Here is a 20952-nt window from a genome sequence, read left to right as displayed (position 1 = left end):
CTCAAAGTTTTGAAAAGATATTTGAGTCGAAAATCAATTTTTAACAACTTTTATAAATTATTTTTTTTTAGGTTTTTATTTTATGTAAAAAAACTGTCAATTCGATTTTTTTCAATCTTTAACTGAATGTTGACAACAAGATTTTTTGAAAGATAAAAGTAAATAAAAGCCAATATCTCAAAGTTTTGAAGATATTTGAGTCGAAAATCAATTTTTACCAACTTTTATACGTTTGTTTTTTTAAGTTTTTATTTTTTGTAAAAAAACTGTCAATTCGATTTTTCTCAAAATTTTTCAGAATGTTGAAAACAATATTTCTTATAAGATTAAATAAAATTAAAGCCTTAATTTTAAGTCTTTGAAAAGATATTTGAATCGATATTCAATTTTTACGAACTTTGAGTAATGTTTTTTTTTAGATTTTTATTTTTTATAAAAAAATTGTTAATTAGATTTTTCTCAAAATTTTATCAGATGTCAAAAACATTATTCTTCGTTGCACAAAATTGTTTTAGAGATAAAATCATATTTCAGTCGTAAAATTTTGGAGGTGACAAATTTTTTTTTTCAGTTTTGTTGATTTAAAAAAAAAACCGTTATATTGATTTTTTTCAAAAAATATACCTGTTTGATATCACGTTACAATCTATTATATAAAATTTAATTCAAGTCTCTAGCGTTTTTGGTTCGTAAGATATTTAGGGTTAACCAAAATGTTCACCATTTTTTCAAACTGCTATAGTAAAAAAACCACCCACGCAATTTTCTTGAGAGCCCTTTCTGCATCTTTCTGCCTTATTATCTGTATAACAAAATTTATTTGAAGTCGATATCTCTTCTGGTTCTTGAGCTATGGACAACGAAAAAAACGTCGCGAACGTACGGACGTACGGACGTACGGACGTACGGACGTACGGACGTACGGACGTACGGACGTACAAACGTACGTACACACGCACGCACAGACATCTTTCTAAAAATCTTTTATTTCGACTCTAGGGACCTTGAAACGTCGAGAAATGTCAAAATTTTCAATTTGACAAATCGGACCCATTACAATAACTTCCTATGGGAAGTTAATAAACCATCATCATCCTTAAAGTGCAACCATTTCTTTTAAATAAAATTACTTTGTGCGCTTACCCAAAAAATAAAACATTTAAAAGAAAATATAATTATGTCTTCAAATAATGTTTATTCATTGTTAATGGATTACTTTAAACATTAAAATGCATTCCTGGGTCGCACGAACTTGTTCCTGTATTCAAAGAGTCTTTTAAAAGTCAGCAAATGTCGATGGTATATCCAACATTGTACTACGACATTTACCTCAGGAAGCTGTGGACATTTATGCCATTCTGTTAACAACGTTCTGAATAATGCATATTATCTGGTCCGTTGGAAAACAGCTGTGGTACATCCTCTATCGATAAAGGGAAATGACAACTCCAATCCGGCGAATCTTCGGTCTATACGTCTGCTGCCGACTATCAGTAATGTATTCGAGAAGGTAATAAATAGAGCCTTGTCCAAGTGGGCTGAGAACAACAAAATAATTCCGGACAATCACTTTGGCTTTCAGGCGGGACATGATACTATTCATGCTGCGTCTAAGCTTGTTTCTGATATCCACTGGAACAAATCTAAAAGACAATCAACGCGTGCTTGTCTGGTTAACTTGGAGAAGGCTTTTGACACCGTATGTTTAGAGGGTCTGTATCTAATGTTAAACAGACTTGGCATAAGTAAACCACTGTTGTATTTGCTTTATGACATGCTTAATGGTAGACCGTTTATTGTCAAAATTTGCAATGTAACATCCACCACAATCTTTGATATTAAAAATGGTCTTCAACAGGGAGCGGTTAACTCGCCGATCTTATTCAGCATTTACACCAGTGATCTGATAGCGTACGCAGACGACCTAATTGCGTACAGAACGCCTCCGAAAATTGAGGTCACCAAGACACTTTTTCAGAGTGACTTCGATAAGATTCAGCAATATTGCGATAACTGGAAGTTGAAAATCAACATTCAAAAATGTGAAACTATTCTGTTCAGGACTCCGCTGCATGGAACCTCAAAGGATAGGAGAAAGAACTGGAAAAATCTAGTGATCGTTGGACTGAATCGGAAGCCTCTGGCGAATAATTCGTATGATTCAACGTTACCCCATCTCAAATGGAAAAGATTCGGGTGTTTGAGAGACAATGTCTGTGAAGTTGCCTTGGACTACACAGAACCCCAGAGTAGGAATACAAACATTACTATTCCAACCAGGTTCTATACAACAGAGCCAACATAAACAGAATAGATAATTTCTTGCTGAAGCTTGGTAGTGGTCACATTGCAAGAGCGATGTCGTCGACTAAAAGCTTAATATTTTTGGCTTACTACCCCAACAATGAGTACAACGAAAGTGTTAGATTAATTTCTTGTTATTTAGTATTAAAATTGTTCTCAGGCCAAAATACTCAACTTAGAGCACCCCTAAGAATTTTTGTCTAGCTTTAAGAGAGCTTTAAGATTTTGATAAAATAAAAAAAAACCTGTTGTTACTTGGTCCATGCATTAAAAATTTAAACCAAGACAGCTTTCGTGATTGTTGATTTACAAGCTCAAAATCTATTTTTTTTCTCCAAAAAACATTTTTTTTAAAAGATAAAGTATATATTTTGTAGTACCCCTGGCTAATGCGTTGGGTTGTCATGCAGGATATCTTGATTTCAAACCCTACTTGTGCAATCTAAACTTTTTTTTGCACACCACATACTGTCTCTTGTCAGGAATTCACAAATCCTCCAAGAGTAATTCTTGTCATGAAAAGTTCGTTCTCAAGTTAGCTCAAATTAGGATTCTGTTTAAAACTGTAGGTCCCCTCCAACACTAGCAACATTACTTGCAAACAGGAATGGTTGAGAGTTGTAAGTCACTATAGGTTTATACTGGTCTATATTTTAAAAAAGATAATAAAACAAAAACCTGCTTTTTAAGTTAAAAGAGTGCTTTAGCGTTAAAGTATAATTTAAATCGTCAGAAATTATTATCAAAGAGTCAACCCTCATTCTTAAACTAATTTTAATAGTCGACTTTAAATTTAAAAATTCGCAAAATTTTTAGGGGAAGTTAAAAATTTAATTTAAAAATAAGATTATCTTCAAAAATTTCGATGTTATTTAACTTCTCAACATAAGAGATTTTTGACAGTATAAAAACTTGTATAGAAACAAAGATATTTTAAATTAAAACCGGTTCAATAGTTCTTGATAAAATTTAAAAACAAAATAACGGTTCAAAAAGGGGTTGCTCCTGCAGTAATACGAATACATTTTTTTTTTTATTTTGAAAGCCAATTTAAGAAACAAAATTAGAGAACATTTAAGAAGAATCTAACGGGCCGTTTTTGAATTAATACTAAAATAATTGTTTGAGGTCTTTTGTTATGTTTGGTCTTTAAAGGAATGTAAATTATGTCTGACGCGAATCTGCTTTTAATAATTATTTCAAAGTTTGATATATAGGACAAATAGGGTTCAGCTGGAAATCAAGCTGTGAGTAAGGACAGATGGAATCATTAGAATCAAGTTCTCTACCACAATAATATTTTCCTTGATAAAAATCTTGCATTCGAAAAAGGTGTCTCAAGTAAAACAGTAAGTAAATGAGTAGAATTTATGTTCTTGCTTTAAAAATTATAATATTGAAAAATTATAATGTAAATCATCAAATTACGCATATGGTTTTTCGCACGCCAAGTTGGTTGATGTCCTAAGCCTAAGCGTGCGCGACCTGAGTCACGGTCTTCATCTACTGCGCCGCCGCGGCCTCGGGATACATGACCCAGCCATCTAAGCAGTTGGACTTTAACTGTGCTAACTAGGTCAGTGTCTCTGTACAGCCCGTACAGTTCCTCGTTATATCTTCTCCTCCATTATCCATCTATGCGTACGGGACCAAAAATCACCCGAAGAATTTTTCTCTCGAAACATCCTAAGACGCTCTCATCTTTCTTTGACAGGGTCCAGGCCGCAGCTCAGATGATTGTCTTATAGATGGTGATTTAAGATGCTCGAGAGAGGACTTTACTATTCAATTGCCTTCTAAGTCCAGAGAAGCAGCGATTTTCAGTTATACTTCGTTTGATTTCAGCGCTGGTGTTGTTGTCTGTGTTTATAGCGGTGCCTAGGTAGACAAAGTCCTTAACTACCTCAAAATCGGAGTTATAGCTGTCCATGGTTTTGCCCAAGACGTCGTTGTTCAATGTCCTTTTTTGATGACGGCATATACTTGGTCTAGCCCTCATGGACCACTAAACCTTCCGTCGCAACGCTCAAAAACGCTCCACTGAAATCACGCTTTGATCTTCCAATTATGTCAATATCATCTGCGTATCCGAGTAATTGGATGGACCTTTGAAAATATTGTGGTTTTATTTGAATATCCCACTAATTAGGCAGCTGTCACTTTTAACCTTTTATCTTTGGACATTTACCAAGTAAAAACAACTTTTTTAATAAAAATGTAATAATAAGTTCTTCAAAAACGAAATTAATTTACTACAACATCCTACAAAAATACCCAACAATTAGAAGTTACACTTCACAGATTGCTGTTATTTCCCAACCGTGGTATTTCTCAAAGATCAAAAAAGATTTTCTTCTTTAACGCCTTTAAGAGATAAAATGCTTGTGTTTAAATTGATCGAGAGAAATTTTATGGAAGTTAACAGTGCTGCGGTTAGAGCATTTTCATTTCTTATAACCTTAATTTTAACAATGAAATAAACATTTATAGATTTCTCTAAAAAAATTTATGAAAATGCAATTACACTTTTTAGAGTTGGACAAATTCAAAGTACAGAAAATGTTTGTTGCATACATGAAACTGGCTTTAACGAAACTGCTTTTGGTATTTAAAATGATTATCAGCCAATGTTGAAATAGTAGAAACAAAATTACAAAAGTTAGACAACATTTTTAAGTCTACCCCAAATAAGTATTAAAAGCAATTTCTTCCATTTCATAGTCTTTCAAAAAATGGGATGACATTATTTTGTATTATATTATTCATTCAAGATTTTGTACTTCAAATACAATTTTCTCGCTTCGCGGGCCAAGGATTCCAGTGAGTCCAAAATTATCTTATCAGTCATTACCTACGAGTACTTCCGGCACTACTGTCGTTTAGTTGGATAAAAGACTTAAGTATTTTTTGTCTGTATTAAACTTCTTCATAGCAAATTTTCTTGTTCACACATTTTTTATGATATTAATAAAAAGTTTTAATTTGACTTTCTTGCTGCGGATGAGACAACCAAAATGGTTTGGTTATAGAGCACTGTTAAGTCATCAACCATTATACTTCATTCCATTTCAGCTTGAAATGATTCGGCACATCATCACTTTTTAACAGCTAGAAATATCATTTCTGAATTTAATTTACTTCTTTATTATCTTCGAATAAATTACTTGCCCTTGTTAAAGTTTTATTGCAATAAAAATAAAAATTATTCATTTTAAAATATGCAGGGTGTTTCTTAAAAAAAAAAACAAGAAATATGCTTAACTTTGTGTTTTGACTTGATTAGAAACAATCGAATTTAGAAATTAAAAGTCAGTTTCTGAGATTTGTAAGATTTTGTGAGCCGAAACAAAGTTTTTAAACTAACTCTAAAACCCATTATTAACTTCCCATAGGAAGTTATTGTAATGGGTCCGATTTGTCAAATTGAAAATTTTGACATTTCTCGACGTTTCAAGGTCCCTAGAGTCGAAATAAAAGATTTTTAGAAAGATGTCTGTGCGTGCGTGTGTACGTACGTTTGTACGTCCGTACGTCCGTACGTCCGTACGTCCGTACGTCCGTACGTCCGTACGTCCGTACGTTCGCGACGTTTTTTTCGTCGTCCATAGCTCAAGAACCAGAAGAGATATCGACTTCAAATAAATTTTTTTATACAGATAATAAGGCAGAAAGATGCAGAAAGGGCTCTCAAGAAAATTGCGTGGGTGGTTTTTTTACCATAGCTGTTTGAAAAAAAGGTGAAAATTTTGGTTAACCCTAAATATCTTACGAACCAAAAACGCTAGAGACTTGAATTAAATTTTATATAATAGATTGTAACGTGATACCAAACAGGTATATTTTTTGAAAAAAATCAATATAACAGTTTTTTTTTTAAATCAATAAAACTGAAAAAAAAAATTTGTCACCTCCAAAATTTTACGACTGAAATATGATTTTATCTCTAAAACAATTTTGTGCAACGAAGAATAATGTTTTTGACATCTGATAAAATTTTGAGAAAAATCTAATTGACAGTTTTTTTTATAAAAAATAAAAATCTAAAAAAAAACATTACTCAAAGTTCGTAAAAATTGAATATCGATTCAAATATCTTTTCAAAAACATTAAATTTAGGCTTCAAACTTATTTTATCTTATAAGAAATATTGTTTTCAACATTCTGAAAAATATTGAGAAAAATCAATTTGACAGCTTTTTTTACAAAAAATAAAAACCTAAAAAAAAATTTATAAAAGTTGGTAAAAATTGATTTTCGACTCGAATATCTTTTCAAAACTTTGAGATATTGGCTTTAATTGACTTTTATCTTTCAAAAAATCTTGTTTTCAACATACAATCAAAGTTTGAAAAAAATCAAATTGACAGTTTTTTTTACAAAAAATAAAAACCTAAAAAAAATTATAAAAGTTCGTAAAAATTGATTTTCGACTCAAATATCTTTTCAAAACTTTGAGATATTGGCTTTAATTTACTTTTATCTTTCAAAAAATCTTGCTGTCAACATTCAATTAAAGTTTGAAAAAATCGAATTGACATTTTTTTTACAAAAAATAAAAACCTAAAAAAAATGTATAAAAGTTGGTAAAAATTGATTTTTGACTCAAATATCTCTTAAAAAATTTTAAGTATTGGCTTTAAAGTAATTTTATCTCATAAGAAATATTGTTGGTAAAATTTAAAAAAATCGAATTGACAGTTTTTGTTACAAAAAATAAAACTCAAAAAAAAAAAAAAAAAAACAATACTAAAACTTCGTAAAAATTTACTTTCGACTCAAATAGCTTTTCAAAACTTAAAAATATTGGCTTGAAATTTATTTTATTTCACAGAAAATATTGTTTTTAATATTCAGTAATTTTTATATAAAAATCCAGCAGTCCGTTTTTTCATATAAAAAATAAAATCTACAAAAAGAGTACCCAAATTTGGTAAAAATTGATACGAGTACATAAAGACAAACTTTTAAGCAAGACAAATCGACAGACGGGATGGGAAGTTATCAGTGTGGGTCGCATCCCAGCCTCTTTTTTTTAAAACATTTTGTGTACCGAACTTGACGTCAGTTCAGAAAGTCAGCTGGACGTCAAGCTGGACACAGTAAAAGTTTGAGCGGGAAGGATCCTTCTTCAGCCGAGATTGGTCACTTACTTAACACATAAAATACTTCTAATTTCTTCACTATTTAAAGTTTGCAAATCAGTATCAAATTTTACGGAAGCTAGTGTTTCAGTCAAGTCAAGTTTCATTTTGTCGATTTTCTCAGATGATAAATCAATTCTTCAAAAATAATAAGTAAGAAAAATCCATCAGTAAAAAATCGTACTACTTTGCGTCTCGCCTCCAAGACTTTTTTGACTCGAGATCAACACATGTTCAGTGAGACCGAGTTGCAAATTTTGAACAATTATGCAAATTAAAAAATAAGTCTGAATCACCCTGTATAAACAATTTCCAGGAAAGAGAAAAGATATAGGTTCCCTCGCGTTTTATTTGTTTATATTAAATTTAATTTTACAGACAATTTGAAATTTAACAAAAGTTCAAAAACAAAAAAAAAAACATGTACTAAAATAAGACTGATTGCGGTAAAATAATATTTGAGGTTTTTCTATCTAAACAACCCTCAATTAATCTTTTCGAAAGAGAGCAATATTCTACAAATTAATCTTCAATCGTCAAAAGGTGCTCTAGACGCGCATAGATAAAACTAAAACAATTTTTTTATAATTTAATTAGAGTTTTTGTGTTGTTGTTGTTATTGTATAATTTAAATTATATCTTCCAAAGAGACAAGAACTAAAATATTTATTTCTTCCATGATGTGTGAGATGGGTATATGTAGATATTTTGCATTTTCGTTATTATCTTATCATATTATTTTATCGAATTTTATCAACTTGTGTACTTTTCACGCCTGTACGCGACGACGTTTTTAGATACTAAGGTGTTGTTTTAAAAAATTGTCCATGATAATTTGTTTTATTCAAATTTGTATGTAGTGCTTAAGTTTAAAATTTAAATTATTTTGTTGAAATTGTGAAAACTCTTGTTTCTTATTTCTATCAATTTGTCGGACGGACTATTTCGGACTCAAAGCTTAGTTAATTATTATTTGTTGAAAGATAATTTTGCGAAAGAATTATTTTGGTGTTGAAAAATGTTTACATTTCACCAAGTGGATCATAAAATATAAATTTCACACGATTATCCGAAGATCTGGATGCAGCTGCGAAATAATTATTATTAGAAAAAAAAAAAAAATGGATCTAAAAAGTGAGTTTTGAATTTTTAAGCAATTTGTTTACTGTCTGTATTGTATTTATAGTTTATTGACCTATCCTTCAATCAATTTTTTTTATTTTTGAATGATTTGCTTTTGAAGTTATACATACCTTCAGATCCAAAAAATGATGTTTTCAAAAATGTTAAATCAAAAAAATGTGAACTGCACATACAACCAGCTATAGCAATGGCTAGAAAAATCAGCTGCCACCTTGTGAAATTTTGTGTTAAATAAACTTAGACGGTTTCACCACATTTCAAAATGCTTGAATAAATAAAACAAAATATTGAGATATGTGTATAAATGCTAGACAAAGGAAATATTTTCGTGATCTCTGTTCTTGATAAAAATGTATTAAAATTTCGAAGAATAACAGAATTATCAAAATTCTTCGTGGTATTTTTGTAACAAAAAGCTAATTTGATATGATCTCGATTAGATCTTGATAAACACCAACAAAATCAGGGTGGATGTGATATTGGTGATATATTCTTATCTCTTTCTTCCTTTCGTATGATTATTTTTCTTGTAAGCTTTCGAGTTTAAAAAATTCGAATCCGTAAGCGTTCCAGCAACAACAGACCTTGAAATTTGTCCTCAACCTTGTCAAAAGTGTAGATTAAGTCTTAAAGTTTTATAGCTTTTTTTGAGATATCAAAGTCGTAAAATTTCAAAATGTTATGTTCATTAATTTGAATGTTTATTGGATTATATTTCCCTTCACTTGATACCATTTAAAGTCACGTATCCTTCCTCGTTTCGAGAAAAATAAAGGATCCTATGATACCGTCATGTTAAAAGCCAAGCCATAATCTTTTTCTCGATCCTTTGTAATCCATATTTACACATTCATTTTTTGGTGAGTTTAATTTGAACGTCCTTATAACACTATCTAAAAACACTTCTACTTTTAGATCATAGCAAATCGGGAGGATAAGAGAGCTCAAGTACACTTTTTTAAAATTGTAGCTTAATTTTAAAGTTCTTTTTTTCAACTTTTTTTTAAAATTGTAGGTTGATTTTAAAGCTCTTTTTTTCATCGCAAGAAATATTTTAACATTTTTGTATTCAGTTGATAGATTTAGAGTAAAACATTCGAAAAAAAGAGGCTGGAATGCGACCCACACTGATAACTTCCCATCCTGTCTGTCGATTTGTCTTGCTTAAGAGTTTGTAGGATTTCGTGTTGGGTTAAGAACGTTGTCAGTTGAATTAATTTTTAAATTTTTAAAATTACCAACAATATTTTTCATATACAGAAATAGTTTAATTTGAAAATCTAAAAAAAATTTGTTTACCAATTTTCGTGGCATTTCTTAATTTTTTACAAATTTGATTAATGAAATTAATTTGAGAGATATCAAGAACCGAACATCAATTTTTACCAAATTTGCGTACTATGTATTTCTTGTAGATTTTATTTTTTTATGAAAAAAAACGGACAGTTGGATTTTTATAAAAAAAAAACTTCTGAATATCGAAAACAATATTTTCTGTGAAATAAAAAAAATTTCAAAAAAATATTATTAGTTTTTGAAAAGCTATTTGATTCTAAAGTAAATTTTAACCAACTTTTGGTATTGTTTTTTTGTTAGCTTTTTATTTTTTGTAATAAAACTGTTAATCAGGTTTTTCTCAAAACCTGACTGAATGTTGACAACTATGTTTTTAAGAAGATTAAATTAGCTTAAAGCCAATATCTCGAAATTTTGAAAAGATATTTGAGCCTAAAATCATTTTTTACCAACTTTTATTAATTTTTTTGTTCAGGTTTTTATTTTTTGTAAAAAAAACTGCCAATTTTATCATTCTCAAATTTTTTGCGAATGTTAAAAATATTATTTTTTATAATTAAAAATTAGTTTAAAGCCATAAGCCGAAAATCTATTTTTACCAACTTTTTTTAAAATGTCTTTTAAGTTTTTATTTTTTGTAAAAATAACTGTCAATTCGATTTTTCTCAAAATTTTACCATATGATTATAACTTTATTTTTTGTTGCACAAAATTGTTTTGGAGATAAAATCGTGTTTTGTTCATAATATTTTCACGGTGACAAATATTTTTCCAGTTTTTATGATTTAAAAAAACCGTTTTCCAAAAATATACTTGTTTCGTATCACGTTACAATATATAATATAAAATTTAATTCAAGTCTCTAGCGTCATTGGTTCGTAAGATATTTAGGGTTAACCAAAATGTTCTCCTTTTTTAAACTGCTATTGTAAAAAAATCACCCACGCAATTTTCTTGAGAGTCCTTTCAGCATCTTTCTGGCTTATTATCTGTATAACAGCATTTATTTGAAGTCGATATCTTTTCTGGTTCTTGAGCTATGAACGACGAAAAAAACGACGTGAACGTACGAATGTCCGAAATGAGAGTCGTTTTAAGGGACGTATAACATACAAGCATTTTTTTGAAGTGTTCCTATTTTTTATATGTTTTATCGTGACTATCGATCCTCTGTTGAAAACATTCTCTGTCTATCATTTTACTGATCAAAAAGGTTTCGTTAATGGCAATCAGATTGCACTTTTCCAATTGGTTCTTATAGCCAATTCAATTCACTTAAGATTTTTAACCTATTACTTTTTAAGGTTCGAAAAAAACACATATACGAAACTTTTTGAAGCTGTATGAATTTATACTAAAGTAGTTTTTTTTATAAAACTCGTAATGGTTTTCAAAATCCATAATCCCTTTCTTTCTTATTTATTTTATGAAATTTGAGAAAAATCTTCCTAAGTTATAAAAATGCAATAGTATCTTAAAGAAATGCTAAATCACTTGTTTTAAAACAGTTTTCAACAGAAAAAAGCAAAATGTATTGGAAGTAATTTTTGTTCTTGTAGCGAATCCGTCATCTAAACAATTGTACAATATCAAGTTTTTTAAATACATTTAAAAACACAAAAATAATGTTGAAAATGGATATTTTAAAAACTTTAGCAGATAACTAAAATCAATTTTTAGTTTAAAAACCAGCATATTAAATTCTCGAATTAAATCTAATAACTCAGAAGCTATTACGATAAATCAGGGCATGATTGCAAAAACTTAACCAAATGAAACAACCACGTGGAAGTTAACTTTGGGAACTCAGAAGCTATTACGATAAATCAGGGCATGATTGCAAAAACTTAACCAAATGAAACAACCACGTGGAAGTTAACTTTGGGATTTAACTTTGTTTGCAAAATAGGACAATCTGTCATAACATTGAAAAAATAGTCAGGTTCACTTCTGTTGCATAGATTACAGGTTTGCTAAAGATCTGGTCTGTGAGTATAAAATTATCACCTCAGATGAGTAGTTACTAATGAAATAACTTTCTCTAGATGGTTAAGGCTTTTTATAACAATCTAAAGGCTGATGACGATGCTCCAATTAAGTTCGAAATTGAAAATATGTCCTCCCAATTGCGAGTACTAAACACAGTGTATGCGATATGCGATAAAGCAAGTTAGTTTCATTCCCTGAAAGGTAAAGCATTTGGTTCTTAATGTTTTTGAAGTGATTGATCTATGAAGACTATTTCATTTTTTACTTAAATTAAATAATCTCAATGCACTTTCAGATTCTCCATGTACGGAATAAGTTGGAGAAGTGTTTGGTAAATGGAATAGTCGCTTAAAGAAATATCTATAAACAGCTTCTTAAATGGAACTACGTCAAAAGCGTACACTCTATAACACATACACGTTCTGACAGTTGCGTTAAAGAGTTGATATTTAGAGGCAAGATCTTATTTTGGATTTGAGAAAAATCGACCAAACCATGTGGATTGCCAATTTCGTTTCAGTGTTTTTTTTCTTTGTTTGTATTCCGCTCATTATTGGGCCGCAAAGTTTCTTCAAGTAGTCTTCCTCTTGGTCGATTATCAAAGATCATAGTTTTGCGTTCTTAATATGATAATATCTCTTGTAGTAAGTTTGCAATCGATGTTTATGAAGTTAAAGTGAAAAGGGGCTACTCGTATCTGATATCATAACTAATTCATCTGCATAGAGAAGAACCTTCATGAGATCTCCTGCAAGTTTAACGTCCTAGTAGAAGATCATGTGAAAAAAATAGGACTCCAAATGCATCCCTGTGGTACACCAGCAGACGTATTGAACTATTCTGAAAGCATAGAACCATTCCCCTATAGTTGCACTTGATGACGAAATTTTATCTACAACATTAAAAACTTTGTTGAAACTCCGACCAATGCCTGTCTATTTGAACACAGCCTTAAATACCACAAACGAACACACATAAAGCTTCTTTTTCTCATCGATATAATTTTTAGCAATACAAGCTTTAGCTAAAATATGATCTATCGTTGAAAATCCAAGGCGGAAATCAACTTGAAATTTGCTGAGCTTGTTGTTGATTTCAATCCAAGTTTAAAGGCTTCCATATAAAATTTTAGAATACAAATATTTCTCTGTAAGTTGAGAATAGAAATTCCAGTGTAACTTAAAATTAATTTGAAAAACTCTACAATGTATATACTTGAGTTGTTCTGTTGGGCTTTTATAGAACTCAGCTGATATACCATCACTCTCCGGAACTTTTAAAAATAAGTATGCCACTTTCTATAGGACTTTTTGAAAATTCACTAAAAATCCAACAAACTACGAAACTAAATACGAAGTAAAGTCAGAAAATTTTGACAGCAATAAGTCATTTTCAGTTTTGACATTTGCTGATACATAACAATTACGAGTATAAAAACTATTAGTGCAATCTTGTAACGCTGTATTCGACTTTCATTAGGTATCTGAAACAAAATTAAGTTAGGTTTTAAAGTAAATTTTATAATATAAATAAGAGGGTAAAACTTCTTTTTTCTTTTGCAAGTAATAAACTTGTTCTAAATTTACATTTCTGAAATAGAAACAAACTCTTTTTATCCAAAAACAGTCAATATTCTATACGTATTCAAAAACACTATTTAGTATTACTTTTAAAAAATAATTACTATGACATGTGGATTTGGGTCTATTTAGCTTAATATAATTTATCATTTATTGAAATACTCGAAATTAAAATCAATTAATAAAAATTGCAAAATTCTAAGTAATTGCAACAGTCAATAACTCTCTATGACATCAGTTAGTACATTTATGAAAGACTCAATGTTTTTGTGACCTTGATAAAAATGATTGACATCATTGCACACAATTTGTGTTGTGTTCTGTTGTGTTTTTATAATAAAACTCACTTTAATATAAGCATCAAAAAACACGTGGAAAAGTAAGCAACACATTTTTTATTCACACTTTAAATTATATAAAAGTACATTCATTCATCCATCGTAGATATTTATAAAAAATAGACAAAAAAATAGTAAAATTAATTATCCAAAGATGAATAAAATCAATAAAATGTAACTATTGTGTCTCACATAAATGACATAATTCCATTTGTCATACATTGTATATGTATAAAATTACAAAAATACATATTTAGTCAATGCTTAATTTAATTTAACAAAAAAAGAAATAACGATTAATTAAAATAAAACAAAAAAAAATGCAATTAGCCTTTAAACAATATTCATTTGGTAAAAAGTAGTCAATCCACTATGTTTAATATGGCATAACCACAATATTCTAGATTCTTTACCTCGTTACGCAGCTTACCGTAAAAGGTTTCAATTTAATCATAATTAAACTAACAACACAAACAAAACAAAATATTATATAAATAGGCGTTTGGAGAAATACATTTATAAAAGCAATTATAGTTCAAGTCTATTTGAGTAGTAACTAATGTTAACTTTAACCGCTTAAATATTAATTCAAAAATAATACATAAATGAAGATACCAAGCACTTTAGATGTCAAGTTATCCTTAAATGTTTAATAATAAAATAAATATAATTATATTTATGCAGATTTTGGTTTTACAACTCACACTCAATAATGTTATAATGTTGTTCAATACCAAAATGAAAGTATTATTAAATTATTTTAGGAATGTTATTGGAAAACACAACACACACCAACAATTTTGGGATTTTCTTTCTTCTTGATGCAAGTTCCACTTATGCCAAAGGTTTAAATTGCGTTTCAACGGCAGGAGACTGCACTGAGTTTTCTACTCGATTTTTAATTCTGTCTATTTCAGAATTAATTGAACTTATCATACATTGCCTTAAAATCCACGTCCAAAAAGCAGTGTTTTGAATCTAAGAAAGAACATTAAGAAAGTCGAGGGTACTATCGTCGGCAAAGCAGATAAATGGATTAGAAATTTCAGGCAGGAGATCATTAATATAAATGAAAAAGAGTGTTGGAGACAGAACAGAGCCCTGGGGCACACCAGAATTTATTTTTTATTGAATAGTCAACCAAGACACGCATTATCGATAGAATAGCCTGATACCAAACTCTTTTAAATGCTTTTGAAATATCAAGTGCAGTAATCTTAATATCCCCAAAACGATGTAAAGATTTCTTCCACTGTTCAGTTTGATAAACTATCAGATTACCGTGAACTTATACAGTCATTAGGAAGCCTTCTATCTTCGAGATAATTCTAGTGGTGCTTGTTAATAAGTGTAAGTCCATAAGTCAAGTAGGAGAAGCGGACGCCTCTTTTTTCTAAAGGCAAGACAAATGCTGCTTTCCATCCACTCGGAATATGACCAGAAGAGTAGAATAGATAAAATGATTTTGCTAGCGTTGAAAATAAAACCTCTTCAAAACAATAGCTGGGGTGCCATTAGGGCCGGCGGATTTATTTGTATTGAGATCTTTGATGATTCTGGCTTTAGCACTGGTGCGAAAAAAGATTGATCTCATAAAATCATGTACAGGCGGGGAAGCGTTGAATTGTTGAGGAACTGCTTATAGTAAAGAGATTGGCTTTATCTTTAAAGTTTAAAAATGGTGTGTCGTTGACCGAAGAAGAGGTTGTGAACACATTTTTTTTTAATTGTTTAAATTAATTTGTAATTGAAGGTGCATCACCATGAAGTTCATTATCAAATTTATTGGAGAACGATATTGAGCGAATAAGCTACTTTAATTCATTTGACTCGGAGCAACCTTTAGGTAAACATTGTGTTCTATAGAGTTAATTGGCTTTTTGCTTTATTGAAATTGAAGGCAGATAGGTTTAAATCTTGTTCATGCAAGATAAGCCACAATTGATATGCGCACGAAATTCAAAAATCATGTTATCTGCCGTCTTTGCAATGTTGCTTCAAGCTACGATTTTGCTCGCTTAGAGTTTTTTGTGGGGAACCATGAAGGCCCATAACGATTTAAGCATAAGTCTAATATTACCCGTTGAAGCCATATTTGAGCCACAGACCAAGCCAATCTGAAAGGTCTTGCAAATTTTTAAGGGAAAACAGAATGCGCCTCTCCAAAGAGACTTTAACGAAATTATGTTCCATAATTAATGGGAATGGGTTTTTCGAGAATCAGCCGTAATATGGATATTTGATCGACTGTGGACTTTCTTGATCTTAAACCGCACTGATAAGGACCTTTCAGGTTGTTGACAATGGGCCTAAGAAGTGAACTGATTATTCTTTAGTTGGTGCAGTTGAAATATCTCCTTTTTCAGAATTCAGTTAAGTACTTCCCATTCCTCTAAAAAAAATACCCGTTACAAGGATAATTGAAGTGGTAGAATGTGATATTTCTAAACCAAGACATGCAGCTACTTAATCAAAGTAATATTCCTTTATTAAAGAATTTTTCAAATTAAATATTATATTATGTAACACATGATTCAACATTGCGTTTAAATTAAACATGAAACAGAATTAAAAACACGTCTTACCTTATATTTACATATTCAAATATGTACATAAATATACTAAATAAAACCCGGAAGAAGATACTGCACAAAACAAATTACAAAATTTTAAAATTAAAGGGAATTTTTTTCTGAAATAGCGATAGAAAGTGACGTGAATTGAACCCAAACCAACAGTTTTTACCTCTTGGTTAGGAATCATAAAGGCAAAGAGCTTATGACTAAACAAAAACGTGCTACAAATTGGTTGATGGTTTTACCTTTTCTGATTTTTGTTTTATGAATATTTTCTATGACCAATTATTTATATTACAATTATACTTTTATTATTTAATTGCACGTATTTTCTGGTCATTCTTTTTATTTTTTGCTATCACACAAAAAGATTTTGAATTATATTGTTTTGATAAAATCAAAATATGGGATGGATTTTTATGATATCATTTAATTATTTATGGAGCTTATAAATTATAGAAAATAAAATGTGATTTTTAATATAAATTCTATAGTTTAAAGTTCAGTTAAGTTATCAAATAAACAAATTTCTTAAAATAACAAAATATTATTTATTTCCAATCATGTGTGAACCTTTTTATTTGAATTTATTGATGTGAAATTCAACAACTCTTTAATACGAACATGGGTACATATATTTTTCATCATTTTGCAATTAAGTTTTTTTATGGAGTCTTAGGCAACACTCAAAATAAAAGTTGTCAAAGTCTTGTTCTTCAAAGATGTTATATCCAGAAAACTGTTAATTAAAAAAAATGGTCAATCTTGTTAAGTATTTTTCGAATCCAAACACATACATAAATTTGATCATCATTTGATTTGATAAAGAATGAATTTGATTTTTTTGCAAATATGATTAAAATCATGGTATTTTGCGGTATTCACTTTAATGTTAGTCAAAAACAAAACATTTTTGCCATAACTTGAGATAATGGAACTTCGGAACTTTATACAAGCCCTTTAGAAGACTTGCGGTTACATCGTAAAACCACGTATTTAAAATAAATAAAATAATTAAATTAATCAGTTAAGTTATGTTATTAATTAGCAAATGATAAAAAATTCGGAAAACAAAGGGACAAACGAACGGACTCAACTTAAAATTCTCATATACATGTCGTAGGTTAAAATGTCTCCTTCCTTTATTTTACATGATTTATTATCATTTTATCTTTTGAAATTGATCCACAAAAAACATGAAAGCATATTTTAAAATTGAAACTTGATGTCACAAGTTTTTTTGAACTCAGTTACTCATGCATTTACTCTTCAACCAAAATGTATACTGAAATGCTTAAAGCGTATTCCCCTAGCAATATAATTACCTATACACGATAGCTCCCACCATAAAAACAAACGATTTTATCACAATCCAAAAACCCATAAAAAACGAATGTTGATCTTAAAAATGAATTCATTACTACCATGCTTTCACTTAAAATCAATCATCTATATCATATCGTAAAAATAAAAATGTCACAACATCAACCATAAAAGAAGAAAAAAAATCACTCATACGCCACAGTAGCTCGAGCGAGCGGGCGAGCGAGCGATTACTATAAAATCGTTTTCCTTATTTTATCAACAACTGATTTTTATACCCATACGATATGTTGAAAACACACATCTTCAAATAAATAAGAAATCAATTCAAATCGTACTCCATACCGCACATAATCCACAAAACCTCAACCACGAAATGAAGAAAAACCCTTTAAGTTGTTATCTTAACCCCTTATGAGATATAAAAGTGACAAAAAGAAGCGAAAAAAAAAACAAAAACCTCAACATAAAATCCTTTGATCCAATAGTCCTTCCACTTTTAAATCGAAGGAAAGTAAAAAGAAAATCCTATCCTGAACAAAACCTAATTTATTCTTAAGGAAGGGTTGGGAGCTGGAACGTTTGGTTTGGTTTGTTTTTTTCCTTCCCTTTTTTGAACATCCTTCCTCATCATCATCATCACTCAGCTGACGAAAGGCAAATAAATTGGTTCGCTTGGTCTTGTGTGTATGTGTGTGGTAATAGTGTAATGTATGTATGCACGTATGTGCGGGTACCATTTCGCACGATTATTATATTATAGCAGTTGAGACACAATGGCGGGTATAATTCCCCGCTCTCAAGCCAAAGAGGGTCGGCGTAATTAAATCTTACATTGTTCCATTACCATTTTCAAAAAACCCCTGCTCTCTATAGAAGGTATGTTCCTTTAGGTCGCATTATTATTATTTTTTGTTTTAATATAATGTTATAAAAGCTGTTGGCTTTTAAATGGGTGCATTCCCTGGTGCTGCAGCAATTACTCTTTATTTTCATTGACCCCGCGCTAAACGCATACTTCTATACACAAAAACATACAAGTATACATAAGTATAAGTATCCTTACTAGAACATACAAAAACTTACAACATATCTACACGTGAACTCAATTGACTCTTACTTTTAGAATATTTGATAGCTACTACTCCTTCGTCGTCGTCGTCCTTTAACCCATTGAGACCGCCAAGTCGTATAGAGAGACGAGCTATGACTGTGACATGACTACAACATCAAACACAAAAGAAGGGACTACTCAAAGTAGAACAACTACTATACTTTAGTTTAGCTACCTAACTGCTATTATTATATGAGTACATACAGCTATGGCCAAAGTAATAGGAACATTTCTTATTTTTGAGTTTAATTGTTTTTTTTTGTTCATTACTTAATTAAAAAGTAAACACGTCATGAAACAGCTACATTATATTAATGGTTTCTAAGTTGCCAAACAATTTAATTAAGAACTGAGTACACTGACGATATGTGAGCCGTTCAGTGCAAAAATAGATTTTTTTGAAAAATTTAAACTTTAGGTGTCAAAGTACTTAATATGGTCAACACTTTTTATAGTTGTAATTACTTTCGTGAAATATTAAACCCATTTATATTTTTTGACTATTAACATTAAGGAATTTATTTAAAAGAGTTTTCAATGAATTCGAAAATCTAATATACGTAAGTGAATCGTTTTAATTACAAAATTTAAGTACATCACTAAAAGGTAAATGATAACGGAACTTATTCTGTTCATCTCTACCTAGAAAAGGCTTAAAACTTTTCTAAACTGCCCCTATCCAAATTTATGCTTCAAACGTTGACAAAATAATAGCGTTGAAATTGTGAACCGGTCAAATTAGTGATATTAAAACTTTTTCAGAGGAGCATAAAGAGCTACGAAATTAATATTTTGGGTTACTATGTGCAGCTCTATCGGGTTTTTTAATGCGAACGCTACAAAAGTTTTTTTTTTTAATGAAACAAAAACGATATCAATGAAATTCTTTATTTCTGTGAAAGTAATGTATAAAACACGATTTCTTTTGCATGGCCACCACTGGCACGCTTACAGAATTGCAGACGCTGAATTTCACATTGATATTCGCTCAAAGTTTTGGCATAGGCCATAGACTTGACGTAGCCCCAGAGGAAATAATCTAACGGCGTCAAATCGAACGCCCGAGGCTGCCAAGCGATTGGACCATTACGAAACATAACACATTCTCCAAACTTGTTTTTCAACTAATTGATTGTGACATTTGCTGTGTGGCTTGTGGCGCCGTCTTGTTGGAATTACATGTCCTCTTAATCCATATCATCTATTTGGGCCAAAAATATTCGGTTATCATTGAACAGTTTAGTGATCCTCATTTAGAGTAACGTGGCGGTCTTGATCATCACGAAAGAAGTACAGCCTAATGACGTCGCGGGCCCATAAACCACACCAAACCGTAATTTTGTCGGGATGCAATGATGACTCATGGAGTACGTGTTGATTGCTGTCTAGCCTAACCAATACTGCATATTTTGTTTATTGACGAAGCCATTCAGCTATAAATGAGCCTCATCGCTGAATATGATTCTTATATGTAAATCCGAATCATTTTCAAGTTTTTGCTCAGCCCTTTCTGCAACTAAAGCATCATCGGCAGCAATATTCTCGACACTACGGACACTTCTTTATCTCACTGGCACGGGAAAATTTTGTACTGTGCCTGTAGATTTAGATTTTTCCACTAGACGCTCAATTGTTGATATGCTAGGACGATTATGACGACCATAAATTGGACGTAGCGTTCTTAACGTTGAGGCCACTGACTCCGAATTTCGGTAATAAATTTAAATAATTTCGACTAGTTGTTGGCTCGTATATATTTTCATCATGAAATGTCAAACATTACTAAAGAGAAATGTCAGAAGTGCGGCAACAAATATGGCATCAAATACTCAACACTAATAGAATAGTAATCGTTGTAGGACTGCAAGAAAATTGTCTTAAAATATACCTACTGAATAAAGTTAAAAAGATCCAAATCCCATCTCGTACAGTTTAGATATAACTAAAATGAAGATTCATAACCAATAATAGAAGATAATCTTTGCCCGCAAAGTTTTGAGAAAGTTGATAAACTTCTTTTATATCCTTATGGTAAAAACTTGAAGAGGAACATATTATAGTACTTTTTATACTCATTTTTGTTAAGAAAAAAGAAAACGTAAAATCAGGGTTATCTGCTGAGACAACCATATTTACATAACCCCACAC

General features: G+C 30.5%; 2 protein-coding genes across 3 annotated transcripts in view; both read left to right on the top strand.

Moving 5' to 3' along the window:
- LOC129947430 (UNC93-like protein) overlaps positions 1–20952 on the top strand; it is a 191119-nt gene that overhangs the window by 38278 nt on the left and 131889 nt on the right. The window lies entirely within an intron of this gene.
- Positions 1–20952, top strand: part of LOC129947428 (adenylate cyclase type 9) — a 79745-nt gene that overhangs the window by 44654 nt on the left and 14139 nt on the right. Inside the window, exon 1 of one of the 2 annotated variants that reach the window (XM_056057976.1) lies at positions 8561–8579. The exons of the other annotated variant lie outside the window; for it this stretch is intronic. The gene's annotated coding sequence lies outside the window, so the exon portion shown is untranslated. Of the gene's footprint in view, positions 1–8560; positions 8580–20952 lie in introns of those variants that run through there. 2 annotated transcript variants of the gene reach the window in all.

This window comes from Eupeodes corollae, chromosome 2 (genome assembly GCF_945859685.1).
Source record: "Eupeodes corollae chromosome 2, idEupCoro1.1, whole genome shotgun sequence".
Classification (NCBI taxonomy): Eukaryota; Metazoa; Arthropoda; class Insecta; order Diptera; family Syrphidae; genus Eupeodes; species Eupeodes corollae.
Note: the sequence above shows the minus strand (reverse complement) of the source record. Positions and strands in the feature narration are given on the sequence as shown.